General features: G+C 47.0%; 1 long non-coding RNA gene across 1 annotated transcript in view; it reads right to left on the minus strand.

Annotated features, from left to right (window-relative positions):
- Window positions 1-12,998, minus strand: part of LOC135919439 (uncharacterized) — a 59,875-nt gene that overhangs the window by 16,180 nt on the left and 30,697 nt on the right. The window contains exons 3-4 of the long non-coding RNA XR_011508762.1: window positions 11,601-11,667; window positions 1,612-1,753 (exon numbers count right to left, since the gene is read on the minus strand). This is a non-coding gene — a long non-coding RNA (uncharacterized lncRNA). The remainder of the gene's footprint in view (window positions 1-1,611; window positions 1,754-11,600; window positions 11,668-12,998) is intronic.

A 12,998-nucleotide genomic window follows, 5' to 3' on the forward strand; every position in this document is an offset into this window, starting at 1 on the left:
GGTGGCAGATGTGTATAAACTTCGACAAGACCGTTTTCATGCGGATCACTCGTAAGAAGAGGCCCTTATCGTTTCCCTATAATTTTAACAATGTGCTTTTGTCTGAAGTGTCTGAATACAAATATCTTGGGCTATGGATTTCAAACAATCTTAGGTGGAACAAACATATTCACTACGTTACAGCGAATGCTTAAAGAAAGTTATTCTTTTTAAGAAGAACATTAACTTTGGCTACCCCTGCTGTAAGAAGATTAGCATACACATCCATTGTCCTCCCAGACTTAGACTATGCTGCTATAATATGGGACCTCTATACAAAAGGTGATATTCTGAAACTAGAGAATGTCCAAAAAAAAGCCGTACAGTTCATTTATAACAACTTTCGACGTAGCTCAATCACTGAACTACAAGCTCGCGCTAACCTAATCCCGTTATCCGATAGAAACCGCTCATCGCGACTAAAATTTTTATATCAATTAGTAAAGGGGCACTATAATGTCGACGTTAGCGAATGGATTACATTTTCTTCCGGTTATTCGACACGCCAAAGACATGAACTAACAATAACACCTTTTCGTTCTCATAATGACTCTTTCAAGTATTCATTTTTTTCCACGAACAATCAGAGACTGGAATAATCTCAGCAGCTGTATCGTTCAAGCAGACTCTTTCTCAGCTTTCGCATCCCTTCTTGATGGCTGAAACAAAACTGGTTATATTATAGTGACTGTCTATATGATTTATACGTTGAGTGTTCGTCTATTTCATTTGCACATTTGATAAATGTTTTGCTTAATTTTTCTTTTATTCTTTCTTGACTCTGACCTAGGCATGTACATATGTTTCATTTGCCATTATGTTGTATTTTCTCTCATGTATTGTAACCCACCCTGCTAAAATCCCGGTGGGGATTGCAGTATCAATAAATAAATTAATAAAAATTGTAAGGCGTATCCACATTAAATTAATTTCCAGAATGTTGCAGTTTGGAGATTTGCGTCATAAATCTCGCCGTAAAAATGACTTGTCGTTCCTCTAGCTTTTTTAACAAAATGCTCTTTTATGCATTGAAATACAAAAAGTAAATGGACCGCCCTCGTATCTCATCCTACACTTCGGAAATAATATTTTAATACTAGTATCATACTGGAAAGTCATTTCAAGTGGATAAGTCCTTCAAGCTCAATGAATAAAGTTCGTAAATTGCAATACAGGCCATAAACTGATTAAATTAATAGTTAATTAGTACATTTCTGTGAATGTGAATAAGTTGAATATGGTTCTCGATTTCTCGCGCTAGCAATGTCAGCCTCGGCTAACAATCCTGCTCAATGACAATAGGGATGCTAGCTTCCAGAGGCGAAATTTAAAAATTCCATAAAACCTGAAAATTACCGCCCCGTGTGTGTATATATTATTATGATATCATCGAACGATGCTCAAGAGACGAGCCACCGCGAGAACGACGAAGAAGTTGGTCGGTGCCCTTGGCACGAGCGAGTGTCAGCCTGGCTGCCTGGCGCCAGTGTAAATAGCGTGTAAAGAGCATCTTTCGTCTTTGTCTTTCCACACGTAACATTTCTGGTGGAGGTCGGCGATCCCTGTACTCACCACGGAACTCCGAAGTGGTCGGCACACCGAGCTTGCCAACATGCCTCCCGGTGACGAGCCCACCTCTGCAACGGCTTCGGCTTGTCCGACTGCTCCAATCGTCACGGTTGCCCCACACCGGGACCCGGGTGTGTTCTCTGGCCTGGAGGGACACTATGTTGACGACTGGATCAAGCTCTATGAACACGCCAGTGCTAATAACATGTGGGACCCAACGATTATGCTCGTCAATGTAATCTTTTATCTCGGCGGCACCCCACGCGTGTGGCATCAAACGAATGACGACAAAATAACCAGTTGGGACAGTTTCAAAGAAAAGCTACGCGAACTGTTCGGCGACCTATTGGGCACAAGGCTGCCGCGAGAAAGGCTCTTGCGTCTCGTGTTCAGTCATCTACAGAGCCGTACGTTTCCTACATCCTCGACGTCTTGGCTCTATGCCGTAAAGCTGATATGTCCGAAGCAGATAAAGGGGCACATGTGCTAAAAGGCATCGCCTACGAAGCTTTCAAGTTGCTTGTTTTCGGGTGCGTCTCGACTATCGACGCCATTATAAAAGAATGCCGTCGCCTTGAACAGGCTAAGACCCGCCGTATCTCACACCATATTGCGCGGCTACCCAACACTGCGGCTACGCCGACATGTGAGGGTAGACTGCGTCAGACCACCACCTGTGACGACGTCATCCGTATTTTCCGCTGCGAACTCGAGCCCGCCTGTTCTCCAACCTTCTCCACGACGCCTCCCAATCCGCCAGCAACCAGCATTGCGATGATACAGGCCATCGTCAGACAGAAATTGGAAAACATGGGTCTGAACACCGTGTGTTCCACGTCTCGACCCAGCGTTCCGTAGTTATCTAGCGGCCCTCCTCGTCCCCGGTGATCCTTTTGTGCCACATCTCGCCGCAACGCGTCCACATGGCGTACCCCTGATGACAGGCCGATCTTTTTCCACTGCTGTCGCATCGGCCACGTCACCCGTCACTGCCGAAACCAATGGCCACCACCGCCCCGGATTTACGCCACCACTTATTCCCGCACCTTTGGACCTTCTGTCGCACCCACTGCCGCTGATGCTTCTGCTCCGAACCTTTGCTACAGCCGCTCGCCCTCACCCCGACGCCATCAGTCTTGTTCGCCACAACCCCATCGCTTCTTTTCGCCGCCTATCGCCTCCCGGATCCGGCAGGAAAACCAGGCACTGCAGGTTCTGGAGGTGAAGCCGCGTTGTCTAACCTGCCCTGAAATCCTCTGCTCACATTACCCACGAACCGAAACCTTCTTGACGTTGACGTTGACGGCTATCCTGTCACGGCACTCATCGATACAGGAGCACATCTTTCTATTATGAGTGCTGCCTTCCGACGACGACTAAACAAGCTCCTCACCCCAGCGTCGCCACGCGTCGTCCGCGTTGCGGATGGCGGTACTGTGTCTATCATCGGCATGTGTATGGCACGTGTCAGCATCGCCGGCCCGCCACACTCCTGTTCTCTTCACCGTAATTGCTCATTGCCGGCACGACCTCATTCTCGGCCTAGATTTTCTCTCTGTTCATTCTGCTCATATTGACAGCTCTTCCAGTACCCTTCGCCTTGAGTTGCCGATGCTCGCAGAACCATCTGACGCACCCTACTGCCGCTTACGCTCCACCGGCTTTCTTCGCCTGCCTCCAAAGTGCATAGCCTACATTGAACTGTTGTCTTTCCCACCAGTTCCTGATGGCGAGTACCTCGTGATTCCTCTGCCGGACATTCCAATACAGTACGACATCACCATGCCTCACAGTACACTTACTATTACTGCGAACCACACTCGCATGACTGTGTGTAATTTTGGATTGCCGAAGAAAATTCTACCGCAAGGTATTTGCCTTGCCACCATTGATCGTCTCGGCGACTAATACGTGGCAGCGTTATCGACCGATGGTTCTCGCGAGCTCAGCATGGCCCTTCCGCCAGCCTCTGACGTTGATCCCAACATAAAGAATATGGTTCCGACGGACCTGTCCTCTATGCAGGCTGAAGACTTTTGCAAAGTATTATCGTCCTACCACGATATTTTCTACTTCGATGATCGCCCTGTAGGCCAGACGCTCGCGGTCAAGCATCGAATTCTTCCTGGCGATGCTGCGCCTATTCACCGACGACCGTATTGAGTTTCTGCATCGGAACGCCGAGTAATTCAAGATGAAGTGAACAAAATGCTCGATGAAAACATCATTGAGCCTTCATCGAATCCCTGGGTTTCACCTGTGGTGTTGGTTAAGAAGAAGGATGGCACGTGGCGCTTCTGTGTAGACTACCGTCATCTGAACAGCATTACAAAGAAGGCCGTCTACCCGCTCCCACGTATAGACGACGCCCTCGACTGCCTGCACGGTTCCAGTTATTTCTCGTCTATTGATCTTCATTCGGGATATTGGCAGATTGCTGTTGACGATATGGAAAGAGAAAAAACAGCGTTCATCACACCTGATGGGCTATACCAATTTAAAGTAATGCCGTTTGGATTAGGCAACGCCCCGGCCACCTTTCGCTTCATCGCGTGATCTTGCGAAAGCGTTATCGATTTCGACTTCAGCTCGATGATAGCGCCATGTTGGTTCAGGAAGTCCATGCCAAAAATGACGTCTCGTGAACACTGTTGGAGGATAAAGAAGGTGGCAGGGTAAGTCCAGTCATAAATGGTAATTCTTGCCGTGCAGATTCCAATCGTAGTGGTGAGGTGTCCTCCAGCGGTGCGAATTTGGGGGCCCTCCCATTCAGTATTACCCTTCTTCAACTGGGCGGCAATGTGACCACTCATTACGGAGTAATCGGCCCCTGTGTCGACTAAGGCAGTGACTGCATGGCCGTCCAGAAGCACGTCGAGGTCGGTGGTTCTTTGTCTGGCCTTGCAGTTGGGTCTTGGCGTCGAATCACGGCTGCGTCATGTTGAACTGAAGCTGGAACGTCACGTCGTCAAGTCGTCTTTCGTCGGTATAGTCTTGACTTCCTGACTTCGTCGGGACGGCGGTGTGTCGTCATTTGGTCGTCGAGATGGTTTCTTCGTCGTCTTCGTCGGCGGCGGAGGATCTTCGTCAGTTCGACGAACAGCAACCGCACCTCCAACGGTTGCTGGTTTTAGTTTTCCGGATATGGTCTCGCAAAGCGGCCCCGCGCTGGGCCCATGTATGGTCGGCGCTGCGGCGACAGGTAGCGGCCAGGTGACAGCGAACGGGACGGTCGTCGAGGGCTCCATTGAGTAGCGGTGAGGTACTCAGCGATGTCACGTGGGCGCTCTCCGAGCTGTGGACGCGGCGCGTTGACGGCGAACCCTCTGAGTCCCAAGTCGCGGAATGGGCATCGGCGATACACATGGCCGGCTTCTCCGCAGTGATAGCAGAGCGGGTGGTGGTCGGGGGCTCGCCAAATGTCCGTCTTCCTCGTGTAGGCGTGCTGGTTGACGGGTGGGCGTGCTGCGGGCGGCGGCGGCGGACGACGGAATTGCGGCGTTACAGGGCCCTGGCGCGGTCGCGGTGGGGGGCCTTGACGGGGTGCAATGGCGGCATAGATCATCGCTCCTGGCTGGGGCTGCAGTAACTGAAGTTGCACCTCAGGAACTCCAAGCGATCGCTGAACCTCATCTTTCACGATGTCGGCGATCGAGGCCACTTGCGGCTGCTACGAAGGCAGTACCTTGCGCAGTTCTTCGCGCAGAATGGCCCTGATGGTCTCTTGCAGGTCGTCGGAAAGCAGTCCTTGGATGGCGTACTGTGGCGTGAGCCCCTCGCGGTTATATTGCGGGGTGCGCATCTCCAGTTTTCTCGATCGCCGATGCCTCTGCAGAAAACTCAGCTACAGTCTGGTGGGTCACGAATAAGTCTGGCGAAAAGTTCTTGCTTGAAGCCCCGCATCAGGAAGCGGACTTTTTTCTCCTCCGACATTTCCGGGTCGGCGTGCTGGAAAAGACGGGCCATCTCCTCCGTGAAGATCGCGATCATCTCGTTTGGCAGCTGCACTCTGGTTTCTAGTAGTGCTTGGGCTCGCTCTTTTCGCACGACGCTTGTAAACGTTTGCAAGAAGCCGCTTCGGAACAGGTCTCACGCCATTATGGTGGCATCTCGGTTCTCGAAGCAGGTCCTGGCGGCGTCTTACAATGCGAAATAGACATGCCGCAGCTTGTCACCGCTGTCCCAACTGTTAAACGTAGCGACCCTCTCATATGTCTCCAGCCAGCTTTCCGGGTCCTCAAATGTGGAACCGCGGAACGTCGGTGGCTCCCTGGGCTGCTGCAGAACTATTGGGGTTGCTGCAGCTGCCATTGGCGCTGTCATCTTGGTCGTCTCTGGACGAACTTCTCTGTCGATCTTCTTGGTCGTCTCTGGTAGAATTCCGTGTTCCGGGAGCAGCTGCTGTAGGCGGCGGCTTGCTCGATGTTCCGGGACGGCATTGGTGTTGTCTTTGTGGTCCGGGCTCAGATTACGGCTTGTCGGGGGTGTCCGGTACATGAACGTAAAGCACCTCCACCAAATGTTACGTGGTGGTGACGTTGAATAACACAGTAGCAATACTGTGAACGACAAAACTAACTTTTATTGGGTGAACCTGTGCTCACAAAACAGGCTACACTTATAGCACAACGATAGCGGCGAACACGTTCGGCGATTGGCGAAAATCTGATCAGCGGGTCAAGCTTGTCGGCTTTTATAGAGCAGTCGTCGAATGTTCCAGACTAATCATTGGGACCCGCGTGCCTTCCACAGATTTCTACACCATTCGCGTCAGGCGATGAAATCAGATAACTCAAGGTTCAGTGACAACAGACAGCGGATAGAAGCAACGATAACTTTCCGGAAAATTCGGATACATGCCACCGTGACTGGGACCTTACATTACCTTTGCATACAACTCTTCCCGTCTCGAAACGGCTGGCTTTTCCCAGTTTTACCTCTTGTATGGCCGCGAACTGGCGCTACCACTGGACACTGTGCTTCCGTCCACCACAGCTTCAACTAGCGATTATGCCCGTGATGCAATCGCCCATGCTGACCATACTCGCCAACTTGCGCGTGCTCTTCTACAAGTGTCCCAAGACAAGCAGAAACAATGCTACGGCCTCTGTCACCATGATGTCAATTTGGGCCCGGCACCCTTGTGGTACTTGGGTCACCATCGCGTAAAGTCGCCCTTTGTGAAAAACTGCACTCCTGTTACACAGGCCCATATCGCGTGATACGCAAAGTGACCGATGTCACCTATGAAATCGTTCTAGCCACGCCCACTACGTCGTCCGCTGTGGCAACCAGTGACATTGTCCACGTTGCATGACTGAAGCCCCACAACTCTCCATGCACCTTGGATATTTAACAGCACCGTGACGGCGCTTTTGCCGCCAGGTGGTAATATTACGATATCATCGAGCGATGCTCAAGAGACGAGCCGCCGCGAGAACGACGAAGTTAGTCAGTGCCCCTGGCACGAGCGAGTGTCCGCCTGGCTGCCTGGCCCCAGAGTAAATAGCCTGTAAATAGTATCTTTCGTCTGTGTCTTTCCACAATATATATATATATATATATTTATATATATATATATATATATATATATATATATATATATATATATATATATATATATATATATATATGAGAAGAAAGGGGCTTATCCTAGGGGCCCGATTTTTATTAGTCATATCTTGAGAGGCCAACAAACACTGACACAAAGGACAACATAGGGGAAATTACTTGTGCTTAATAAATGGAATTTAGAAACGATAAGTTAATGGAAATTAAAGTGGATGAAAAAACAACTTCCCGCAGGTGGGAATCGAACCCACAACGTTCGTATTTCACGTGCGATGCTCTACCAAATGAGCTGCCGCGGCGCTGTTTTCCCATCCACGTTTTTGGGTATTTATGTGTACTAGTAAAACCCTGGGAGTTTTAGCCAGCGCCACCACTTACAGACCTTGGCGGCGGACGTGGAACGCCCTTGTTGCCGCAAGCGTCACGAGAACGTGATCGTTTAGGGTGAAGCATGTTTTTTCATTCACTTTAATTTACATTAACATATCGTTTCTACATTCTATCTATTAGGCACAAGTAATTTACCCTATGTTGTCCTTGGTGTCAGTGTTTGTTGGCTTCTCATGATATATATATATATATATATACTATTCGCCCCAAACTACAAATCCGAAGCTAAATTTCTACTACAGGGAGGCGTCGTGGCCGAGTAGGCCATACATCACCACTGTGAAGATTTTAGGAAAAGGCGTATCTGTCACTACGACATGCATGCCGCACGGCCTCAGAGATCGTACCCATGGCTGCAAACAGATAACAGCGCGATTAGATGACGACTAAAAAATGGGATACACCGCCCGGCGCTGTGGTGTTTCCTCCTTGTAATGCGATTAGGATTCGTAGGGTATTTTATGCGCTTCACATGATCTATCTATCTATCTATTTATTTTCTGTCATCTATCTATTGTCTATAATCTATCTGTCTATCTCTCTAGCTGTTTTCCCACAAACCTTGATCTCTGATTAGTTCATGGTTGAAAGAGTAGCGCGTTTTGCTGCTGTTGTGAGGGATTAGGGTTCAGAACGAAGCGTCGGATAACTTAATCAGGCGGTGGTCATGTGACACTGTGTACCCCTGCACCACTCCTCAACGCTGTCTTTGGTGGCGACACTCGGCTTGCGAGACTGTGAACGCGATATTGGTATAAACTGCTCTTCAACGAATCTCTTTCATTCAATGAATATATTTTACACGAGCTTAGAGCACTGCGTATGTGCCACTCATTCGGTACTCTACTTCAATGAACTTCTTTGTACGAGCTTGACTCACTGGGTATGTTCTAGGGGGCGTTTCTCGCTCTTCTATGAGTGTATTTGACGTCAGTTTCGGCAACGAGTTAATTGCCTCTAGGAATGTACCTCTGTATTTACTGGATCCTCCGTCGAATCACAGCCGCGCCGAGATTGGAGCTTACGGTGGAGCTGATAAACGGTTCCAGCGTGTGCAGTGGCATGCAACATGCTGTAGCAGCAGTGCCGCCTGGGAGTAGCAAGGCTGCGTTCTTACCAGGCAATTTTGCCGCGATATATTTCTGCCTGGATACGCTACCTTTGAAAACGTTTGTATTTACTCAGCACTGAGCCTAATCGAACCCACTTCACACAGATTCCACAACAGCCCGACGCTTGAGCAGTCTGCGCTGTAAATGCATTGGGTATGTCTGCTTCCTTGTTTTCCTCCAAAAATGTGCCACTTTTCAATGAACGCATTTGACGCTAACGCTTTGACGAGCTGCGCCATGAATTCGCTGACCAGGTACCGCTCTTGTATGAGCCTCTCGCCATCTTGGGTCATTGACTGTACCTTTGTGTGTGCGGCAAGAAAGCAAACAATTCGCAGCGTTCGCAGGCAGTGACGCAACAAGCATTTGGGGTGCCATCTGCGGACTTATCGGCAAACCCATGAAAGGCCGTGGCGTGGCCAGACAAAAGCGAGAGAGAGGAGCCTTCGCACCCACACCGCAACCCACAGCGAGTGTCAACTTGTAAGCTATTCTTGCACCATGATACTAACAAATGTTAAACTTCCGGGATGGTTAAGTTCTGATGGTTATGAAATGTATTGCGCGAAACTGCAAACGCCGCGGGGAAAAAAGCGTACGTTCGATTGAAATTTTCAGAACTTACGTACCTTACTGAATCTTTAAAGTGCAATGCACAACACTCAGGAAATTTCAAGTTGGCGTATTTTTTTTTCCTGTGTACGGCGACCAAGCAGACTTTCGCACCTGTAATTTTACGATAAATTTCTCTGGTGTGAGCAGTAGGTTCATGCACCTGCCCATATTATACATTTCTATATAAGTTAAACATGTGATCTAGCGTTACGATGTTGGGTGTCATGTTCAATTAGTACCACCAGATTCTTTGTGTCAATACTCAATCTTCTCGCATACATATGAGAACCAGTTTGACATTTTAAGGCACGATATAGAATACAAACTAGAGCGTATGATGCGTCTACATAGCGTGCTTATTGAAAGCAAGGTTAGTGTTCGTATAAGCAGGCGTCTGAAAAGCGTTTTTTTTTTTCAGTAATAAATAGAAATGCATACTTGTTTGAGGATTACTGTACATCAAACGGCTCTCTCCTGCCCCACGTGTGCTTTATGTGCCAGCTACGCACTTTACACATAGGTATTGGGGCAGCACGTCTATTTTTATGTCTGTAGATGCGATTCGCGGCCCTGTACACCAGAATAAGACGTGCGTTAGCAAGAGTGGCAACATTTGTTTAAAGAGAGCGCACATTGTGATTTGTTGGAAGAATGATGTGGCATTCATGACGTTGGAACCGTTGTATCTACGGTACAGCAGCATGTTTTAGATAGCCGTGCGGCATTGTACCGATGACGAAAAGAAAAACAATAAGTACTGCCAAAGGTGTAAGTTCAGAGTGCAACTGTCTGTTTGGCGATCTATTGCTCTGGAACGAGAAAATCACAACGATAGAGGTGAGCGTGGTCATTGAACCTCTTCACAGGGTTCCAGTTTTTCTGCTCTATATGAATATCTCGCAAAACCTACCAAAAATACATAAAAACAGCCCAATTAAAAACATATAAAATAAAGCCACAACCTTAACGTTAAGCGCTTCGAATGATTCAATGAGCACCATGTGAACAAGGTCTGGTTGGGCGCTGTGCCGTAGGTGTTACGTAACACCATCAGGCGAAGCCTCTTACTACATTACACAAAGATGTCGGATCATCGTATACCACGCGAAATAGCGCCGCACGAGCTTTCCACTGAGTTCACATTGGTGAATTGCCATGCAACTCAAAATTATGTTCATTAGTCACACACTCGTCTTAGCACTGCAACAGATTCTAGTGGTGGTACCATTTTTCGGTTTTTGATCCTCAAGCGCAAGAGCTGTCGGGATTCATCGGTGCAATGGATATAGGCGGTCACGTCCAGATTGTCTTCGTCCCTTAGGTTGGGTAGCGTTAAGCGCGGAGATTGTGCTGAGTTCTGTTCACAAGTAGTGGCGCTCGATTGCAAGCTCGATCTCCGGGTTTTGTTCAGGACTTTAGTTCAGGTATTAAAGGCCGTGATTGTGATAGTCACAAACAAAATCTATAAAAATATCTCATATAGTACATTATGTTGGAATACTTGCTGTGTGCGAGGTCGCAGCACACATATATGCAGAGAGAAGGCTGTAGAAATTTGCGTACAACACTTTACATTTTTATCTAAATACGCAGGTATTCACCGATTCAACATGCGGCCCCAAACTAAAATTACACCCTCGACGTTTCTCTCAGAGTATGTGGCGCTGGTTGCACGTTTGTGACTGTTCTGTACGTTTGTTCTTCTTTACCGTCGCTTGATGACGTTATGTAGTAGATTCTTATCCGAAGTTGTTCGGCAATAATGTTTCTGGTAAGCAATGTGCAATACAATAATTGATGATTAATAAAAACGAAAGGACGTGTTTTTTAATTTTAAATATGACTTTCCCTTTTCTTGCTTTTACGATTTCATAGACCTAACGGACACTGCAAGCAACACTTACATATCATATAGGCGCCACTGTATTCTTGGTAATTATATTTTAGTTCCGTTAGTAAGTGAACTACTCAGGCAGCGAATATAACGCCAAACGAACACTAAGGTGCCCTTAGTACTAGGTGCTATTTACTAGCTATCTAGCAGTTTACTACCTTTACCTAATAAGAAGGTAGAGCGTTTGGTGACAGTTTCCGTCATCAATATCGAGTCACTGAATATGACAATATTTTTTTAACAGCGTGCTCTCGGCTCCTAAGCATTATAAATAAGCATGACAATTTGCAGAGCTTTGCCTACATGATGCATTCTGACAGTGCTCAGCGCGGTTCAGAAAGTAAACGCAAGGCTATTTCATTTCATACCACTCAATCTACACTCTTCTCTGATAAGGTTGGCATACATGCCTCCCGCACTGAGGTTTCTGTAAATCAATAGATGTACCGAAGTGGCGTCCAGCATACACACACTTGCCTGAAAGAAAAAGAAGTAATTATATCGTTCGTATAATTTACATTAGATACTTAGGCAAGACACATGCAAGGAAAATTAGCCAGAATAAGAAAGCCCTTTCTCAACATCTTCCTAACGTGGGCTGGTTGGTACATAAAACAGCATTTTAGAAAAAAAAAACCTGACGATGCATACAGTGGTTGTGTCGTGCGCATACTTTTTTAGTAGCGCCAATTTTTAGCATGTCGCCAAGGTATGTTGCTAAAGTCACCAAATCTCTGTTAAATTTTTTCTTCGAAGTCTCTAAAGCTCATCATAACTCTTGAGTAGATTGGTATAACGTAGAAGTACCACAACAGTATAGGCAAAATTGATAACGTATCTAGAACAACGTTTCACGTTGGTCCTGCGGCCGCTTAGATGAGGAATGAGTACTGAATGTTGTACAGGTCTTTATTATTTAAAACTTCATTCAGAAACTAGGAATTATTACTGCTGAAGGCGTGCGTTTACCATCAGATTTCATTATGCAAGATGTATCCGGCTTAAAATTATCACGGATCACCTGATTATCCCTTAGGAAAGAAACAGAAATCTTATACCTGAAAACTTTCTGGCTTTAGGCACTCGTGGAATGAGAAATAAACTATGCGGCACTATCTTACTCGCGTTGACATGGCAACAAAAATTACATGACTTTTAAAAAGGTAAAATACTACGTTGTCACCCCTGATCAATCTGCATGCTTAGTACACTATTAATTTGCCCTAAAGCTTTGCCAAATGAAGGCAGTGCATTCATTCACGCGAACGAGCACAGCCGCCTTTATACGTACGCCTTTCTACCAGCTTTTTGTCGTATTCCTCAATTTCTCCGTTCTAAACTTCACCCTTGGATTTACTGTAATATGGTGTGGTAATAGAAATAATTTCTACGCTCGCGAACGTTCACGAATCGCACTTAGCAAAACTGTAGTACCCGCAGTGCTTGAACCCTTTCCTAAGGAATTAGAGAACGTGCATCTGGTGAGCACAATTTGAAGCCTGTTTTATTCGGCGCAATTAACCCCAACCTGAGACTTCTGGGAGTGCAGATCACCGTTGCTTCATCGTGGCCACAGAATCCGCGTGCCGCTTAACCCATTGAGGGTCGATGCCGTAAATATACGGCGCCGCGAACAGGTCCGAAAATGGTCGATGCCGTATATTTACGGCACCGTCTGTACGTTTAAAACGCGCGCTAATTTCCTAACTTTTTCTTGCCTGGCGTGTGGTGCTACTATGTGGGAATACATGAAATTTTTTTCTCGCGTCTCTCTCTTTCAGTTTTCGTTCTATACTTTTTTCTTGCTC

This window comes from Dermacentor albipictus, chromosome 9 (assembly GCF_038994185.2).
Source record: "Dermacentor albipictus isolate Rhodes 1998 colony chromosome 9, USDA_Dalb.pri_finalv2, whole genome shotgun sequence".
NCBI lineage: Eukaryota > Metazoa > Arthropoda > Arachnida > Ixodida > Ixodidae > Dermacentor > Dermacentor albipictus.